The following is a 21,413-nucleotide window of genomic DNA, read 5'->3' on the forward strand; positions in this document are numbered from 1 at the left end:
TTTCCCTCCAGAGGCCATTTTCTCCATTCCCCAGTTGGTAATCAGGCCAGGCTCAGGTGCAGAAAAAAGCCTAAATTTTCTTTCATAAGGTTAGGGGAGGTCAAATTTAGCACATTTGATACAATCCAGAGAAGTGGAAACCTGGCATCCAACCTGTGAGGCAGAGAGGAAAGATTAGGGGTGTCTTTCAATATTCCTTGTCTCCTATGAACCAGAGCATCCTCTGGTTTTCCCCATGCATACTAGCAGGCAGGCCATGCAGAAGTAGCAGGCCTTCATAGTGGCAGTTTTCTCTCCCATATGCAACAATAAAGAGAGACAGAGGCCTCTTGGAGTCTCTGCACTTACCAGAATGACCATATCTGAAGATTCTTCTGATGAACTGGATAATTTCCTAACTGAAATAATTTAGACATGTTTATTTCTGGGGTGTTTTGAGACCTCTACCAGTTTAAAAAAAAAAAAACCCTTTTGGAGGGAGAAATGGGTCTCACTCAGAGTGGAAGATAGTAACTTCTTGGTAATTATTTTAAGGGAGAACATTTTCCAGCTGGTTGTGAATGTAGGATTTGTCTTCAACCTTTCCTTTTAATGTTTGAGCCCTCAGAGTCATAGGACTGGGACCTCTTGTTATGTCTGAGGGTGATATTGTCAATTGAGTAGACAATAAGACTCCCTGAACTGGGAGAGATAAATGGAAGTCTATTGCAATTAAATGAAATTGAACTTCTTGGCTTCCTGTATGTGAAGAAAAGGTATCTTCGGAATGTCTAAAAACAGTCAATTTTTAAGTTAGAGGAGCTCTATCTTGGTAAGTTCAAACGATGGGTTCATGTCTAAGAGGTGGACATCAGGGACAGGCTTGGATTTTTAGACCCCAAAAGTGTTTGAAGGCCTGGAAGCTCCTGCAGACTTTATTTAGGCACTTTAGAGAGAACTGAGGGTGAGTTAAACATAGAGAGCGTGTGGGCATAGACTTTGCACCAGGGCATACATTGGCAGTAGGTATATTTTTAGAGAAGGTGAGAGACACCTCTTCCCTCATGCTCTGGGGATTAATGGATCACTTCTTCCCAATCACCTCAGACTTAGACTTTGTCTCAAGATTCAAGGATTATCAGGTGAGGGTGTGCTCCATCATCAGGTTAAGTCAGTCAGAAAGAGAAATACAGATAGTGGTCAATATTTTGTACCTCTGAAGGCTGTCAGTTTAAACTGAGGACATGAGACATTCATGCAGCACTGGGGAGTTGTCCTGATCTTTAGCCTTCAGTTTATGTCAAACTTCCCTCTGATCCACTGTTGGGGCAGGTCCAAAATTACTTTAGTTAGGCTCCCTCACCAAGACAACTGGCAAGCTATGTTATGTTCCAAGATTGCGCAAAATGTTTATTGTGTAGCAGGGCTGGGAATCTGCTATGTTATGGTTTGTCGAGGCCAGAAACACACTGATTCAGTGCATATTCACATAGTAACAAACATTAACTTTTGAGCATGTGCCACCCATCCTTATATAATTTGTTGACTGTGAGCCCTCTTTGAACTCTACATATAAGGGCCTATGAAAATGGCTTGGGGCTGGCTAATGGCTATGGTCCTGTTTCATTCAGTTTTTTTTCCTCTGCTGTGACTAAAAGACCAGACCAGAACAATTGTAGAGGAGGAACAATTATAGAGGAGGAGACTTTATTTGAAGGCTCACAGTTTCAGAGGTCTCAGTTCATAGAAAGCTGACTCCATTCCTTGGGGCTTAAGGTAAGGCAAAATATCATGGAAGAGTGCAGTAGAGGGAAGTGGCTCACATGATGATCAGAAAGCAGAGAGAGAGAGCGAGAGAGAGAGAGAGAGAGAGAGAGAGAGAGAGAGAGAGAGAGAGAGAGAGAGAGAGAGAGTCTCTCACCAAATACAAGCTACATACCACAAAGGCATGCCCCTAATGAGCCAACTCCTCCAGCCACACCTTACCCACCTTCAGTTACCACTCAGTTAATCCCATCAGGGGATTAGTTCACCAATTGGGTTAAGGTTCTTATAATCCAGTCATTTCTCCTTTAAACCTTCTTGCATTGTTCCACAAATGAGCTCTTGGGGAACATATCACATCCAAACCATAACATTTCATTCTGACCCCCAAAATCTCATGGCCATCTCAAAGTGAAAAATATGTTTCTCCATTTCCAAGAGTCCCCATAGTCTCAACATTTCTGAGGGTGCCCAAAAGTTCAAGTCCAAAGTTTCCTAAGGCTCAGGGAAAGGTTGAATCATGAGATCCTGTAAAAATAAAAAGTGATTTATAAGTATCCAAGATATAAAGGTACATAATAAGTTTTTCCATTCATAAAAACTGGGGCATAGAAAAAAGGAATGGGCCAATAAGTCCTGTAGATATGTGTCTGGCATCTGAAGCATATGGCATCATGATGTTCTCTCCAAAGGGTTTGTGTAGGTCTGCCCATATCCTTGTTGGTTGCAGCACAAGGGGTCTTTCTTTGACTTATCTCTGATCAATTCCTGTGGATTTCTTAGGATGATGTTCCATGTTATTGAAATTTATTAATCTTGGGAGTCTTTACTGCACCTTTATCTCCCTCCTCACATCTCCACACTTTGCCTTTTGAGGGGGTACCTGCAAGTACTCAGACCCTGCTGTGCTTTGCATGGCCTCCAAGGCTTTCCTTGGAAGGCTCTGTGACCCCCTAACTTCATCATTCTGCCTTCATGCAGAACCAGCACCACATAGTTGACACCAAGGTCTACCACTATCTTAAGCAGGATTAAAGCCTCCAGAAATCATGGCTGCAGCAATCTCTGAGTGTCTGGGAACCTGGGCATAATGGAAAACTTTACTAGGTTTCCTTTAGCATGAAGGATACCCCACTGGTCTCAGCTCAAGAGAATTTTTACCTTAACTACATTGAGCTTGAGATTGATATGGTCTTGCTACCTCCTGAGTTGCCCTCAAGCCATCTTTCTCACTGTCTCTGGACAAAGTCTTTATCATATCCTTAGTGGTGGTGATGTCTTTAACAACTGCAACTTCCTTAGCCCCAGTTTTATTCCTGCTTTTCAAGTCCAAGTTTTTCAAATCTTTCTGCTCTGCTTTCTTTTCATGAACATCACAATAAACTCGATTCAAAGCAAAGCAATATCCATGCCTCAGTCTGAATGCTATGCTGCCTGGAAATTTTTTTTTGCCAGAATAAGAAAACCATTGCCTTTAAGATCAGCCTCTCAGAGGTTGCTTCAGAGACCAGAACAGGGCGCCAGGGACTCCCCCAAGCAGCCCAGCCCCCTCTGGTGGGAAATGCCTCTCTAGGCTAGCTTCCCAGGGCAGACTGCACAGTGAGAGCCTCCCAAAGCAGAGCCAGCCACAGGTCCCCAAGCCAGCGGAGACCTCCGACATGCAAGCGACTTCTGGGACCAGGGCCAGGCAGCCAGAGACCTCTCCAGGCAGCATTGTCCCCCTCCAGCTGCAGGCTTTTCCACGGGGCGATCCAAGATGGCAGACTAGAGGGTGACTGCATCTCCAGTCGCCCCAGAACCCAGGATTCAAGAGGGGGAGGCATTGAGAGACTCGGACTAAAATAGAACCATGGGGTGAGTCTCCCCCACCCAGCGAAGCTCAGCTGGGCGGCAGGCCCAGATTCGAGTGGCTTATTAGAGTAGGACAGGGCAGATAACATTTCCTCCAGGCAGCTCTGTGCAGTCTGGTGGTGGGCTCCTCCCACAGGGACAGATCCTCCAGCCTCACGGAGCATGCCCCCCAGTGAGAGCCCTTCTGCACAGAAGCAGCACAACCAGCTCTGGCCCCCCCTGCTGCCAGCTCCAACCCGCCCGCAGGTTGCTTCAGAGACCAGCACATGGTGCCAGGGACTCCCCCAAGCAGCCCAGCCCCCTCCGGCGGGAAGCGCCTCTCTAGGCTAGCTTCCTGGGGCAGACCGCCCAGTGAGAGCCTCTCAACACAGAGCCAGCCACAAGTCCCCAAGCCAGAGAAGACTTCCGACATGCAAGCAGCTTCTGGGACCAGGGCTGGGCAGCCAGAGACGTCTCCAGGTCTCTCTCCCTGGAACCAGTAGCAGGCTAGGGGCAGCGTTCTTTGGAAGCACTGTATTATCAAATTAATCCAAGACTTCTGGCTACTGAAGGCTGGGAAGTGATACACTGGAAATCTACAGGGACACTATAAGCCAATACAGGAAATCTACAATATCACAGAGTCCCACTGACATATGACCAATATGAGAAAACAAGGGAAGAAAATGTTCGAAACAAACCTAGATACTATATCAATAAAACCCAATGACAGCACAGCAGAAGAAATGTCAGAAAGGGAGTTCAGAATGTACATAATTAAAACAATCAGGGAAACAAACCAGGAGATGAAAGAACAAATACAGGCATTAAATGAATGCACCAATCAACAGTTAAAAGAGCAAATAAGGGAAGCAAAAGAGCATTTCAATAAAGAGTTAGAGATACTAAAAAAAAAAAAAAAACCAAACGGAAATCCTTGAAATGAAGGAAACAATAAACCAAGTTAAAAACACCATAGAAAGCATAACCAATAGGACAGATCACCTGGAAGACAGAACCTCAGATATTGAAGACAAAATATTTAATCTTGAAAACAAGGTTGACCAAACAGAGAAGATGGTAAGAAATCATGAACAGAATCTACAAGAATTATGGGATATCATGAAGAGGCCAAATTTAAGAATTATTGGGATTGAAGAAGGCTTAGAGAAACAAACCAAAGAAATGAACAATCTATTCAATGAAATAATATCAAAAAATTTCCCAAATCTGAAGAATGAAATGGAAAACCAAGTACAAGAGGCTTATATGACTCCAAATATGTAAAATTACAACAGACCTACACCAAAGCACATTATTATGAAAATACCTAACATTCAAAATAAAGATAGAATTTTAAAGGCCACGAGAGAAAAGAAACAGATTACATTCAGGGGTAAACCAATAAGAATATCGGCATATTTTTCAATCCAGACCCTAAAAGCTAGAAGGGCCTGGAACAACATTTATCAAGCCCTGAAAGAAAATGGATGCCAACCAAGAATTTTATACCCGGCAAAACTTACTTTCAGATTTGACAATGAGATAAGATCCTTCCATGATAAACAAAAGCTAAAGGAATTTACAAAAAGAAAGCCGGCATTACAGAACATTCTCAGCAAAATATTCCACGAGGAAGAGATGAAAAACAACAATGTAAATCAGCAACGGGAGGAACAAGCCTAAAGGAATAGCCAAATAAAGGAGAAACCAAATCATGTCAAAAAACAAAAATGAGTCCAATGACTAAGAATACAAATCATATCACAATAATAACTGTGAATGTTAATGGCCTGAACTCATCAATCAAAAGACATAGACTGGCAGATTGGATTAAAAAGAAAAATCCAACAATATGCTGCCTGCAAGAGACCCATCTCATAGAGATACCCACAGACTAAAGGTGAAAGGATGGGGAAAAAACATACCATGCACACGGACACAGCAAAAAAGCTGGAGTATCCATCCTCATTTCAGATCATGTGGACTTCAAGCCAAAAGTAGTCAGAAGGGATAAAGAAGGACATGACATACTACTTAAGGGAAGCATAAATCAGCAAGACATAACAATCATAAATAACTATGCCCCGAACATTGGCTCATCAATGTCAAACAAATCCTTCTCAATTCCAGAAATCAAATAGACCACAACACAATAATACTAGGCGATTTTAACACACCTCTCTCACCGCTGGATAGATCGTCCTAACAAAAATTGAATAAAGAAACCATAGATCTCAATAACACAATCAACAATTTAGACTTAACCGACTTATATAGAATATACCATCCAACAAAGAACGAATACACTTTCTTCTCAGCAGCACATGGATCCTTCTCTAAAATAGACCATGTTTTATGCCACAAAGCAACTGTTAGCAAATACAAGAAGATAGAGATACTACCTTGTACTCTATCAGATCATAATGGACTGATATTAGAAATAAATGACACAATAAAAAACAGAAACTTCTATAATACTTGGAGATTAAATAATACACTATTATACGATGAATGGATAACAAAAGACATCAGGAGGGAAATTTAAAAATTCTTAGAAGTAAATGAGAACAAAGACACATCATATCAAAATCTCTGGGACACTATGAAAGCAGTACTTAGAGGAAGATTTATTTCATGGGGCACATTCAACAAAAGAAGTACAAATCAACAAATAAACAACTTAACACTACAGCTCAAAGCCCTAGAAAAAGATGAGCAGACCAACATCAAAAGTAGTAGAACACAGGAAATAGTTAAAATCAGAGCCAAAATCAATGAAATTGAAACTAAAGAAACAATCAGAAAAATTAACAAAATAAATAGTTGATTCTTTGAAAAAATAAACAAAATTGATAAACCCTTAGCCACGCTAACAAAGAGAAAGAGGGAGAAAACTCAAATTACTAAAATTCGGAATGAACAAGGAAATATCACAACAGACAGGATTGAAATACAAAACATAATTAGAAGCTAATTTGAAAATCTATACTCCAACAAAACAGAAAACCTCAAAGACATCAACAAGTTTCTAGAGACATATGAATTACCTAAACTGAACGAGGAGGACATACACAACTTAAATAAATCAATTTCAAGCAATGAAATAGAAGAGGTCATCAAAAACCTACCAACAAAGAAAAGTCCGGGACCAGATGGGTTCTCAGTCGACTTCTACAAAACCTTTAAAGAAGAGCTCATTCCAATACTCCTCAAAGTATTCCATGAAATAGAAGAGGAGGGAACCCTCCCAAACTTATTCTATGAAGCCAATATCACCCAGATATCTAAACCAGAGAGAGACACATCTGGGAAAGAAAATTTCAGACCAATATCCTTAATGAACATCGATGCAAAAATTCTCAACAAAATTTTAGCAAATCACATACAAAAATATATTAAAAAGACAGTGCACCACGATCAAGTGGGTTTTATCCCAGGGATTCAAGGTTGGTTCAACATCCAGAAATCAATAAATGTCATTCACCATATCAACAGAGTAAAAGTTAAGAATCACATGATTATTTCAATAGATGAAGAAAAAGCATTTGATAAAATACAGCATCCCTTCATGCTCAAAACACTAGAAAAAATAGGGATAGTGGGAACATTCCTTAACATTGTGAAGGCCATCTATGCTAAGCCCATGGCCAATATCATTCTAAATGGTGAAAAACTGAAAGCATTCCCCCTAAAAACAGGAACAAGGCAGGGATGCCCTCTTTCACCACTTCTATTCAACATTGTTCTTGAGACTCTAGCCAGAGCAATTAGACAAACCAAAGAAATTAAAGGGATACGAATTGGAAAAGAGGAACTCAAACTATCCCTGTCACTGATGACATGACTATATATTTAGAGGAACCTGGAAATTCCACCAGAAAACTCTTAGAACTCATAAGTGAATTCAGTAAAGTAGCAGGTCACAAGATCAATGCTCAAAAATCCAATGCATTTCTATACGTAAGTGATGAATCTTCAGAAAGAGAAATTAGGAAAACTACCCCATTCACAATAGCATCAAAAAAAATAAAGTACTTGGGAATCAATCTCACAAAAGAGGTGAAAGACCTCTACAATGAGAACTACAGAACACTAAAGAAAGAAATTAAAGAAAACCTTAGAAGATGGAAAGGTCTCCCATGTTCATGGATAGGAAGAATTAATATTGTCAAAATGGCCATACTACCAAAAGTGCTATATAGATTCAATGCAATTCCTATTAAAATTCCAATGAAGTACCTTACAGAAATAGAGCAAGCAATTATGAAATTCATCTGGAAGAATAAGAAACCTAGAATAGCTAAAGCAATCCTCAGTAGAAAGAGCGAAGCAGGGGGTATCGCAATACCAGATCTTCAACTCTATTACAAAGCAATAGTAACAAAAACGGCATGGTATTGGTACCACAATAGACAGGTAGATCAATGGTACAGAAGAGAGGACACGGATACAAACCCAAATAAATACAATTTTCTCATACTAGACAAAGGGGCCAAAATATGCAATGGAGAAAAGATAGCCTCTTCAACAAATGGTGCTGGGAAAACTGGAAAACCATATGCAACAGAATGAAATTAAACCCCTATCTCTCACCCTGCACAAAACTCAACTCACAATGCATCAAGGACCTCAGAATCAGACCAGAGACCCTGCATCTTATAGAAGAAAAAGTAGGTCCAGATCTTCAACTTGTTGGCTTAGGATCAGACTTCCTTGAGAGGACTCCCATAGCACAAGAAATAAAAGCAAGAATTAACAACTGGGATAGATTCAAACTAAATAGCTTTCTCTCAGCAAAGGAAACTATCAGTTATGTGAAGAGAGAGCCTACAGAATGGGAGAATATCTTTGCCACTCATACTTCAGATAGAGCGCTAATATCCCGAATCTATAGAGAACTCAAAAAACTCTACACCAAGAATACAAATAATCCAATCAACAAATGGGCTAAGGAAATGAGCAGACATTTCACAGAAGAAGATGTACAAGCAATCAACAGATATATGAAAAAATGTTCAACATCTCTATTAATAAGAGAAATGCAAATCAAAACACCCTGAGATTTCATCTCACCCCAATTAGAATGGAGATTATCAAGAACACAAGGTACCATAGGTGTTGGCGAGGATGTGGGGAAAAAGGTACACTCATACATTGCTGGTGGGGTTGCAACTAGTGCAGCTACTCTGGAAAGCAGTATGGAGATTCCTCAGAAAGCTTGGAATGGAACCACCATTTGACCCAGCTATCCCACTCCTTGGCCTTTACCCAAAGGACTTAAAATCAGCATACGACAGAGATACAGCCACATCAATGTTCATAGCTGCTCAATTCACCTATAGCCAGATTGTGGAACCAACCTAGATGCCCTTCAGTTGATGAATGGATAAAGAATCTGTGGCATATATATACAATGGAATATTACTCCACCGTGAGGAATGACAAAATTATGGCATTCGCAGGCAAATGGATGAAATTTGAGGGTATCATGCTAAGTGAGATAAGCCAATCTCAAAAAACTAAAGTACGAATGATCTCACTGATAAGCGGATGAGGACATTGGGGGGGTAGAAGGGGTTAGTGTTAGGGTTAGGGTTAGGTTTAGGGTTAGGAATAAGGAGGGTGGTAAGAATGGAGGAAGAAAGGAATGTATAGAGGGAAAAGAGGGGTTTGAGGGGAGGGGGGAAGGGAAAAAATAACAGAATGAATCAAGCAACATTGCCCTATGTAAATTTATGATTTTTAATTAATAAAAAAAGATCAGCCTCTCATAAAATCTCAGGACATGGGCAAAATGCAGTTATATTTTTAGTCAGAATATGACATCAATGGACTCTAGTCCAATTATTAATAGTGTCATCCTTTTCTTATAAATCCTCTTGACTCCTGTTGTCTTTACTGTCCACAATACAATTGACTTTCTGATCTTCTGAACTTCCAACAGAAGTGGCCATTAAGCTCTGCTAGCTGTGGGAAGCCTTCCTTATTTAGCAGAATCAGACTAGGTTGAGCCATGGGACACAGATGTCTGACTTCTAGGAACTTTGGGAAGCACGTGGTATTGCATAGGAGTGGTTCGCTGTCTCCTTCTGGAATATTGCCCCTAAGAGAAGGGCTCCCCTAACTCCACCCTATCCTGTCCATCAAAGAAGAAGTTTCTCCTGGTCTTGACTCCTTTACCTGTGTATAAATAAAAGACACTTGGGCAACTCCATGTTGTTAGAGGCCAGAGCTGGTATGGCTGGACCCATAATGCCCCCTCTCATTTAAAAAGAGTATTGGCTCTTGGGTGTTTATTGAGCAGATAAAGTTATGGGTAATTGATTGATAAACAGCCAATATCATCCTCCAGGAGTTAACCCTTTTCTCATCCACGCAGGATGTGGCTGAGAGACCCCCACATTTGGTGCCTGAACGGGGACTGTATGAAAGGATTTTAGAAGAAAAAATAAACGTAAGATGTTGGCTCCTTTCCCATGGGAAGTGCGCACATGTGAATAAGTCTAGTAGTAACAAAGGAAAGGGAATTTGTGACATTAAGCCTGGGGAATTCACTCTCTACAGAGAGAGAAATAAAATTTATTCAGCTATAGTCAATACACAGCCAGAGTGAAAATTCGGTGGAAAGAACACAACCCCTACAGTTCTTGAAATGTAAATGGAGACCTGATCACTTCGAATATTGCAAACTCCATCAGACAGGTCTGCCTGTGTCTCTGACTGTATGAGACTGAGACCTAACTTGGCTGAGATAGGTACAAAAACTTAGAATCCTGGAAAGAAAAGATCCTAATCAGGATTCTCTATAGAGAAAGTTACTGAAAACCATCTTAAAACAGAAGGGACACTATGTACAAAGAGCTGGTCTTGCTCAGTTCTTAGAGGTGATTCAGGAAATTTGTCCATGGTTTTCTGAGGAAGAATTGCTTGATTTGCATACTTGTGAAAAACTAGGCAAGGAACTGTATGTAGATTGTATCTCTGTTAACATGCCAAGAGTACAATACAAAGTATAGAGAGAGTTTGAACTGTAATAGAAACTTGACTGAATTCAGACCTAGATGTTGATTTATGGACTTTGGAAGATTTAATCATATGACTTAGAAATGCTATTAAGAGCTTTAAATTTAAGAGTCAGAAATATTCATCCTCAGTTGGAGAATATCATGCTATGTGAGATAAACCAATCTCAAAAAACCAAAGGACGAATAATCACGCTGATAAGTGGATGATGACACATAATGGGGGATGGGAGGGGGGCAAGAATGGAGGAAGGAGGGACTGTATGGAGGGAAAAGAGGGGTGAGAGGGGTGGGGGGAGGGAAAAATAACAGAATGAATCAAACATCATTACCCTATGTAAATGTATGATTACGCAAATGGTATGCTGTTACTCCATGTATAAACAGAAACAACATGTATCCCATTTGTTTACAATAAAAATAAACTAAAAAAAAAAAAAAAGAAAAAGAAATATCCTCCAGGACCTCTTTGTCTTCTGGTGTCATATTAAAGTTTTTAGTAGTTAAGAAGTTCCCCATGGAAGAGCTACTGAAAAGTGGGGGCAAAATTTCTATTCAGAAGACTGGAGAGCATTCAAAGTCAAAGGAGGTTGAATTACCATGGAACCTTTGTAATTTGCATTTGAACTGTTCTTCTCCAGTGACTCGCCTTGCCCCAACTGTAAGGAATTTGGAGACAATATGGCAGAATTGCATGATTTTTGTGAGTTCATTTCTAGCCCCTCCCCCTGCTCTCCTACATTTAAAAACCTAACTCTTCTCAATTCTACAGCATGAGAAGAAAAGGAAAATTAAAATCTTAGCTACTGTCTTCTACTTCTTTACTCCCTGAAATTCCTGCTCAAACTAATAATTTTCCCTCAGCTCCTTGCAAGTCTCAGTGAAGGCTTACATTGAAATGTAAATGGAAGAAGCCTATAGGCTCACTAGGAGACCACTCTCAGACCCAAGGGGGAAAATTTTTTTTTCTGAAGTTAATAAAAGTTCTAATTGTGATTTTTAAAGAATTAATCTTTTGCTTTTTAAGAATGATTTTACAGGTGAATAACAATCATCAGGACAAAAGCTGGCAATCCAAAATATTTTGAAGTTTTTTTTTTTATATATATTAAATTCTTAGACAAATTAAATCAATGTTTAATGCATGTTTGTTTATTGCTGTGGAGCTTCACTTACAATAAATTATAAAAATTTCCTTTTTTTGACAGATCTACAAATGAGTGCATACAATAATTATATTTACATGGTTTCAAAATTTACAGTTCAATGAGCATGCTCACATTTTAAAATTAAAATAAAAATAGATCCATATAAGTTTCATTCATGTGAATTAATAAGGTTTAATTTATATTGGGTAAATAACTAAAAATAGAAAATGCTTCTTCATACTTATTAACTCACATTTTTTCAGGTAATAAGACTTCTTAATTAATTCACAACTTCCACCAGAATTGGCCACTAAACTGCTAACAACAGCCTAAAGCATTTCCAGCTTGTGATGCTACACATCTCAAAATTTCTCTTAACCAATTCCAAAAAAATTCCAAAAGCTTCTGCATCACATGGTCAGGTTAGTCACAGCAGAACCCCACTCCTGGTACCAATTTCTGTTTTAGTCAGGTTTTTCTGCTCTGACTAAAAGATTTGACCAGAACAATTGTAGAAGAGGAAAAATTTGTTTGGGAGCTCATGGTTTCAGAGGTCTCAGTCCATAGAGAGTTGGCTGGCTCCATTTCTCAGGGCTTGATGTGAGGTTAAATATCATAGAAGAGTGTGGTGGAGAGAAGTGGCTCACATGATAATTAGGAAGCATAGTGAGAGATTTTCTTGCCAGATACAAAGTCATGCCCTCAATAACCCACCTCTTTAAGCCACATCCTACTCACCTTCAGTTACCACTCAGTTACTCCCATCAGGTGATAAATTCAATGATTAGTTCATTTCTCCTTTATTTGTTTCACACATGAGCTTTTGGGGACACATCATCTTCAATCCATAACAGACTGCCTCTGAATGAAGAACAATATTACCACTGTGTCTTGCATCATCTTTCACTTGCTCCGTCCTCAAAACTTGGTCCCTAGACCTGAGCCTTGCTAACAATTGGCATAGTCGGTAGGATTTGGCACAGGTTGGGAGATGCATCAACCCTGGTAGACAAGGAGGGGGGACTATGGCCCCAAAGTATCATGTGGCATTCATTCATCATGGTCCTATTGACATGGACTCTTGTGGAGAATTGGGACACAGTGAATGTGTCACCTATGGGTATAGAGAGACTTTGCAGACAGTGAGTCCATGCTTAAATCATAGTGTTGCCTGGGAATGCACAAGTGGGGAGAATATTTTTCACTGTTCTAAAAGCAAATCTGGACTAGACTCTGCAGGATGCCATGCATCTCTGTACCCTCCCAAAGAGGCAAGAAGTCTTAGAGTAGCATATTTTTGCCTTGGAAGCTGAGTTATGTGAAATAGGCAGATCCCAACCTCCTAGGTGGAGGTGAAATCTGAAGAAAAACCTGAATAGGAGCCCCAGCTGCAAGTCCACTCCATGGTGCAGCAGCAGAAGAAACATGAAGAGCCTCAGGAAGTCAAGCAATGTGGTAGCCAAATATTACATGACACGTTCAATAAACATGCATGCTTTCCATGTACATGATGTACTCATTTCTATTCTTAATGTAGAACAATATTTATTGTGTCAATTCATCCTTAGATGAATTTATTTCATGATATGCCATTTGTTAAAGGAGCAGAGACTGTTAACTATTTTCTTTCATCCTGGGCATACTGCTTTATTACATATATCAAGCTTCCTAGTACTTATCTCTGATCATGTGATTAAGCTTTCTACAACTGAAAATGAGTGGAAATAACATGTGCATTGCCAGGAATGTGCATACAAAATTCCATTTTTCCCCCATGCTATTTCTTTTTTTAAAAATTTATTTATTTATTCATTTTTATTGTAAAAAAATGGGATACATGTTTCTCTGTTTGTACATGGAATCAAGGCATACCATTTGTGTAATCATAGATTTACATAGGGGAATGTTGTTTGATTCATTCTGTTATTTTTTCCCTTACCCCCACCCCTCCCACCCCTCTTTTCCCTCTATACAGTCCTTCCTTCCTTGATTCTTACCACCCTCCTTATCCCTAACCCTAAACCAAACCCTAACCGTAACACTAACCACTCCCACCCCCATTATATGTCCTCATCCACTTATCAGTGAGATCATGTGTCCTTTAGTTTTTTGAGATTGGCTTATCTGACTTAAAATGATATTCTCCTATTTCATCCATTTGCCTGCAAATGCCATAATTTTATCATTCTTCATGGCAGAGTAATATTCCATTGTATATATATGCCACAGTTTCTTTATCCATTCATCAATTGAAGGACATCTAGGTTGGTTCCATAATCTCGATATGGTGAATTGAGCAGCAATGAACATTGATGTGGCTGTATCTCTGTAGTATGCTGATTTTAAGTCCTTTGGGTATAGGCCAAGGAGTGGGATAGCTGGGTCAAATGGTGGTTCCATTCCAAGCTTTCTGAGGAATCTCATACTGCTTTCCAGAGTGGCTGCACTGATTTGCAACCCCACCAGCAATGTATGAGTGTACCTTTTTCCCCACATCCTCGCCAACACCTATGGTACCTTGTGTTCTTGATAATCTCCATTCTAATTGGGGTGAGATGGAATCTTAGGGTAGTTTTGATTTGTATTTCTCTTATTACTAAAGACGTTGAACATTTTTTCCATATATCTGTTGATTGCTTGTAGATCTTCTTCTGTGAAGTGTCTGATCATTTCCTTAGCCCATTTGTTGATTGGATTATTTGTATTCTTGGTGTAGAGTTTTTGAGTTCTTTATAGATTGTACAAATTAGCGCTCTATCTGAAATATGAGTGGCAAAGATATTCTCCCATTCTGTAGGCTCTCTCTTCACATTACTGGTAGTTTCCTTTGCTGAGAGAAAGCTATTTAGTTTGAATCTATCCCAGTTGTTGATTCTTGCTTTTATTTCTTGTGCTATGGGAGTCCTCTCAAGGAAGTCTGATCCTAAGCTGACGTGTCATCCTAAGATTTGGACCTACTTTTTCTTCTATAAGATGCGGGGTCTCTGGTCTGATTCCAAGGTCCTTGATCCATTTTGAGTTGAGTTTTGTGCAAGGTGAGAGATAGGGGTTTAATTTCATTCTGTTGCATATGGTTTTCCAGTTTTCCCAGCACCATTTGTTGAAGAGGCTATCTTTTCTCCATTGCATATTTTTGGCCCCTTTGTCTAGTATGAGAAAACTGTATTTATTTGGGTTTGTGTCCATGTCCTCTATTCTGTACCATTGATCTACCTTTCTATTTTAGTACCAATACCATGCCGTTTTTGTTACTATTGCTTTGTAATATTGTTGAAGATCTGGTATTGCAATACCCCCTGCTTTGCTCTTTCTGCTAAGGATTGCTTTAGCTATTCTGGGTTTCTTATTCTTCCAGATGAATTTCATAATTGCTTGCTCTATTTCTGTAAGGTACTTCATTGGGATTTTAATAGGAATTGCATTGAATCTATATAGCACTTTTGGTAGTATGGTCATTTTGACAATATTAATTCTTCCTATCCAAGAACATGGGAGATCTTTCCATCTTCAAAGGTTTTCTTTAATTTCTTTCTTTAGTGTTCTGTAGTTCTCATTGTAGAGGTCTTTCACCTCTTTTGTTAGATTGACTCACAAGTATTTTATTTTTTTCGATGCTATTGTGAATGGGGAAGTTCTCCTAACTTCTCTTTCTGAAGATTCATCACTTATGTATAAAAATGCATTGGATTTATAAGCATTGATCTTGTAAACTGCTACTTTACTGAGTTCGCTTATGAGTTCTAAGAGGTTTCTGGTGGAATTTCCAGTTTCCTCTAAATATATAATCATGAATCAGCGATCAGGGATGGTTTGAGTTCTTCTTTTCCTCTTCGTATCCCTTTAATTTCTTTGGTTTGTCTAATTGCTCTGGCTAGAGTCTCAAGGACAATGTTGAATAGAAGTGGTGAAAGAGGGCATCCCTGCCTTGTTCCAGTTTTTAGGGGGAGTGCTTTCAGTTTTTCACCATTTAGAATGATATTGGCCATGGACTTAGCGTAGATGACCTTTACAATGTTAAGGAATGTTCCCACTATCCCTATTTTTTTCTAGTGTTTTGAGCATGAAGGGGTGCTGTATTTTATCGAATGCTTTTTCTGCATCTATTGAAATAATCATGTGATTCTTAACTTTTAGTCTGTTGATATGGCAAATGACATTTATTGATTTCTGGATGTTGAACCAACCTTGAATCCCTGGGATAAAACCCACTTGATCGTGGTGCACTATATTTTTAATATATTTTTGTATGTGATTTGATAAAATTTTGTTGAGAATTTTTGCATCGATGTTCATTAAGGATATTGGTCTGAAATTTTCTTTCCTAGATGTGTCTCTGTCTGGTTTAGGTATCAGGGTGATATTGGCTTCATAGAATGAGTTTGGGAGGGTTCCCTCCTCTTCTATTTCATGGAATACTTTGAGGAGTATTGGAATGAGCTCTTCTTTAAAGGTTTTGTAGAAGTCGGCTGAGAACCCATCTGGTCCCGGACTTTTCTTTGTTGGTAGGCTTTTGATGACCTCTTCTATTTCATTGCTTGAAATTGATTTATTTAAGTTGTGTATGTCCTCCTCGTTCAGTTTAGGTAATTCATATGTCTCTAGAAACTTGTTGATGTCTTTGAGGTTTTCTGTTATGTTGGAGTATAGATTTTCAAATTAGCTTCTAATTATGTTTTGTATTTCAATCCTGTCTGTTGTGATATTTCCTTGTTCATTCCGAATTTTAGTAATTTGAGTTTTCTCCCTCTTTCTCTTTGTTAGTGTGGCTAAGGGTTTATCAATTTTGTTTATTTTTTCAAAGAATCAACTGTTTATTTTGTTAACTTTTCCAATTGTTTCTTTTGTTACAATTTCGTTGATTTTGGCTCTGATTTTAACTATTTCCTGTGTTCTACTACTTTTGTTGTTCGTCTACTCTTCTTTTTCTAGGGCTTTGAGCTGTAGTGTTAAGTTGTTTATTTGTTGATTTGTACTTCTTTTGTTGAATGTGCCCCATGAAATAAATCTTCCTCTAAGTACTGCTTTCATAGTGTCCCAGAGATTTTGATATGATGTGTCTGTTCTCGTTTACTTCTAAGAATGTTTTTATTTCCCTCCTGATGTCTTCTGTTATCCATTCATCGTATAATAGTGTATTATTTAATCTCCAGGTATTGGAGAAGTTTCTGTTTTTTATTCTGTCATTTATTTCTAATTTCAATCCATTATAATCTGATAGAGTACAAGGCAGTATCTCTATCTTCTTGTATTTGCTAACAGTAGCTTTGTGGCATAAAACATGGTCTATTTTAGAGAAGGATCCATGTGCTGCTGAGAAGAAAGTGTATTTGTTCTTTGTTGGATGGTATATTCTATATAAGTCGGTTAAGTCTAAATTGTTGATTGTGTTATTGAGATCTATGATTTCTTTGTTCAATTTTCATTTGGAAGATGTATCCAGTGGTGAGAGAGGTGTGTTAAAATTGCCTAGTATTATTGTGTTGTGGTCTATTTGATTTCTGGAATTGAGAAGGGTTTGTTTGACGTACATGGATGAGCATAGATATTTATGATTGTTATGTCTTGCTGATTTATGCTTCCCTTAAGCAGTATGTAATGTCCTTCTTTATCCCTTCTGACTAGTTTTGGCTTGAAGTCCATATTATCTGAAATGAGGATGGATATTCCAGCTTTTTTGCTGTGTCCGTGTGTATGGTATGCTTTTTCCCATCATTTCACCTTTAGTCTATGGGTATCTCTTTCTATGGGATGAGTCTCTTACAGGCAGTATATTGTTGGATTTTTCTTTTTAATCCAATCTGCTAGTCTATGTCTTTTGATTGATGATTTCAGGCCATTAACATTCAGGGTTATTATTGTGCTATGATTTGTACTCCCAGTCATTTGACTCATTTTTGTTTTTTGACATGATTTGGTTTCTCCTTTATTTGGCTATTCCTTTAGGCTAGTTCCTCCGGTTGCTGATTTGCATCATTGTTTTTCATCTCTTCCTCATGGAATATTTTACTGAGAATGTTCTGTAATGCCAGGTTTCTTTTTGTAAATTCCTTTAGCTTTTGTTTATCATGGAAGGATCTTATTTCGTCATCAAATCTGAAAGTAAGTTTTGCTGGATATAAGATTCTTGGTTGGCATCCGTTTTCTTTCAGGGCTTGGTAAATGTTGTTCCAGGCCCTTCTAGCTTTTAGGGTCTCTATTGAAAAATCTGCTGATATTCTTATTGGTTTCCCCCTGAATGTAATTTGATTCTTTTCTCTTGCGGCCTTTAAAATTCTGTCTTTATTTTGTATGTTAGGTATTTTGATAATAATGTGCCTTGGTGTGGGTCTGTTGTAATTTTGTACATTTGGAGTCCTATAAGCCTCTTGTACTTGGTTTTCCATTTCATTCTTCAGATTTGGGAAATTTTTTGATATTATTTCATTGAATAGATTGTTCGTTTCTTTGGTTTGTTTCTCTAAGCCTTCCTCAATCCCAATAATTCTTAAATTTGGCCTCTTCATGATATCCCATAATTCTTGTAGATTCTGTTCATGATTTCTTACCATCTTCTCTGTTTGGTCAACCTTGTTTTCAAGATAAAATATTTTGTCTTCAAATCAGAGGTTCTGTCTTCCCAGTGTTCTATCCTATTGTTTATGCTTTCTATGGAGTTTTTAACTTGGTTTATTGTTTCCTTCATTTCAAGATTTTCTATTTGTTTTTTTTTCAGTATCTCTAACTCTTTATTGAAATGATCTTTTGCTTCCCGTATTTGCTCTTTTAACTGTTCATTGGTGCGATCATTTAATACCTGCATTTGCTCTTTCATCTTCCCCTTCAATGTCTCCATTTGCTTTTTCATGTCCTCGTTTGCTTCCCTGATTATTTTAATTATGTACATTCTGAACTCCCTTTCTGACATTTCTTCTGCAGTGCTGTCATTGAGTTTTATTGATATAGTATCTAGGTTTGTTTGGGACATTTTCTTCCCTTGTTTTCTCATATTGGTCAGATGTCAGTGGGACTCTGAGATATTGCAGATTTCCTCTATTGGCTTATTGTGTCCCTGTAGATTTCCAGTATATCACCTCCCAGCCTTCAGTAGCCTGAAGTCTTGGAGGAACTTGATAATGCAGTACTTCCAAAGAAAGCTGCCCCTAGCCCGCTACTGGTTCCAGGGCTTGGAGCTGGTTCTGTGTGGAAAGGCTCTCACTGGGTGGTCTGCTCCGAGAAGCTGGCCGTGAAAGGAGCCTGCCACCGGAGGGAGCCGGGCTGCTTGAGGAAGTCTCTGGCTGCCCTGTCCTGGTCTCTGAAGCTGCCTGTGGGCCGGAGCTCGCTGCTGGTGGGACTTGGAGCTGGTTCTGTGCAGAAAGTCTCTCACTGGGAGGCCTCTTCCGGGAAGCTGGCCGCGTGGGAGGAGCCCACAACTGGAATGAGCAGGGCTACCTGGGGAAGACTCTAGCTGCCCTGCCCTGCTCTGATAAGCCGCCCCTATCCGGGCCTGCTGCCTAGGCCAAGCTTCACTCAGTGGGGGAGACTCACCCCGAGGCTCTATTTTGGTCTGAGTCTCTCCATGCCTCCCCTTCTTGAATCCTGGGTTCTGGAGCGACTGGAGATGCAGGCACCCTCTAGTCTGCCATCTTGGATTGCCCTGTGGAAAGAGCGCCATATGCTATTTCTTTTTCTTGCTGTCTGGGATGTTTTAACTCAAGGTTGCCTGGACAGTTCTATGCTCATGATGACAAAGTTTTCTTCCATTCTAGCCATGATTCATGAATTATACCATGAAAAAGCATATCACCTGCTTCTATGTTCTAAATTTTTACTTAAGAAAAATTTCTCATGTTAGTTACTATTGTCTCAGCTACTGCTATGAAGTCATAGTATAAATTTCTTTTGTAGATGCAAATAATATCACTTGGTATTTAATAGGTGGACAATTATGGTAGATATAAATAGGTTTTTTCCTGGCCTATTTATACATTTTATGTGTTTGTATCCATGTGGATGTGAATAGGTGTATGTTTTTGGTACGTCTCAGTTTATACTCAGTAGCATCTTGAATATGTATTCATTTTATTGAAAGTGCCCCAAGACAACTTCACCCTCCATGCCTCTCTAAGTGACCATTAGGAAACACACAAGCCCAAAACATGATCAAAATTATCAGATTATCCTCAGAAATTTGCGTAGAAAATATCAGACTGTCTTCAGAAATATGAGCTACAATTTCTGTGTTGGGGTTGGTTCCAATCTGTCTCCTACCACCACTGAAGAGTGGAACTATCACAGAAGAGTGATTTGTTTACACTTAATCTGTATATTTACCAGCATTATCCCATTTCCCTTAAAGAGCCAAATCTTATCCCAATTTATCCATCATGGCTAAACAGCGTTTTTGTGTTTGCCTCTTTTTTTCCTTTACATTTCACATAGAAGCCCCAGTTTTCTATCTTAGGGTCTAAAACAAAAAAAATTTATTCCTGAGTACATAAAGTCTATATAACTTCATGTGCATCCCTGTACCACTGGTTTCAAAGTGTTTAAATTTCTTTCAATATGTCCCTCATTTGTATGAGCCACTTTCATTTTCACTAAAAGGAAAAATTGCTGTTAGAAAATTTATAACATTATTTTCTCTAAGTTTAATTAAGAAGAGTCTAATGAATGAAATTTGTCAGATACATATTGACTTTGTGTATGTGACCTGGGCCCAAAGTCACAGAGACAAAACCGATATCATTGAATTTTATTTATTTATTTATTTTGCTCAGGATCATCTCCCTTCTTTCCTCTTTCATCCATTTCTCTTGTTCTTTTTATCCCTCTCATGTCCCCTCCTATTCTATTACTAAAAATGCTCTCTTCTCCCTTCTTAGAAGGCAATTCATGATTATCATAGGTTCATAGAGTATGCGAACACATACCCCTTGACTTCTTAGCAGGTGTGAGATGCATATCCTTTCCAGATGTTACCTATTTTGCCATCTCTTCATGGTTTAAGTCTTCAGAGGGTTACTTAGATCAGACAACTTCTATCAGAATCTCACCTCTCCAAAAGGTTAGGGGATGATGACTAAGAATGAAATCTGTACCTGAAGGAAAAAATGGAGTGATGCTGTGTGCTCATTAAATTGCTGTACATAACAGTGCCCAGTACAACATCAGGGTTGTTATGGACCAGTTATCACTAAGGTCTCAACACTGCATTGTGATCTATTGATGACATCACATAGTACAAGAACTCAGCCAATAGTGACAGTACTAAAGCATTGATAAACCCCACCATCTAAGGTGATATATCTTATAGTGGAAATTCTATCATTAACTCGAATTTTTATACTTTGCACTTGATACCAAAATTAGAGTTGATATGGATTAAACAAAGTAAAACCTTCTATGTATTTATGGGCACTGAATTAATCTCCCCAGTGATGTGAATATGGCAGTACACAAGAGTGCCAGGCTCAGTACCATGCTAGACTCAGAAAAATAAAGGCTATATCTCATAAGTACAATGTATAGTATTTAGCAGCCTAGGTGAAAGGCATGCTGGAATGTAGGTGTGGGTCTGAGAATATCTCATCCATCCATATACCCCCAAATCCATAGGAAATGCTTATTCTAATTGTATTGATTTCCTACTGCTTTTATAGAAATTTATCAAAATTTTATCACTTAAAAT

This window comes from Sciurus vulgaris, assembly GCF_902686455.1.
Source record: "Sciurus vulgaris genome assembly, chromosome: 7".
Lineage (NCBI taxonomy): Eukaryota > Metazoa > Chordata > Mammalia > Rodentia > Sciuridae > Sciurus > Sciurus vulgaris.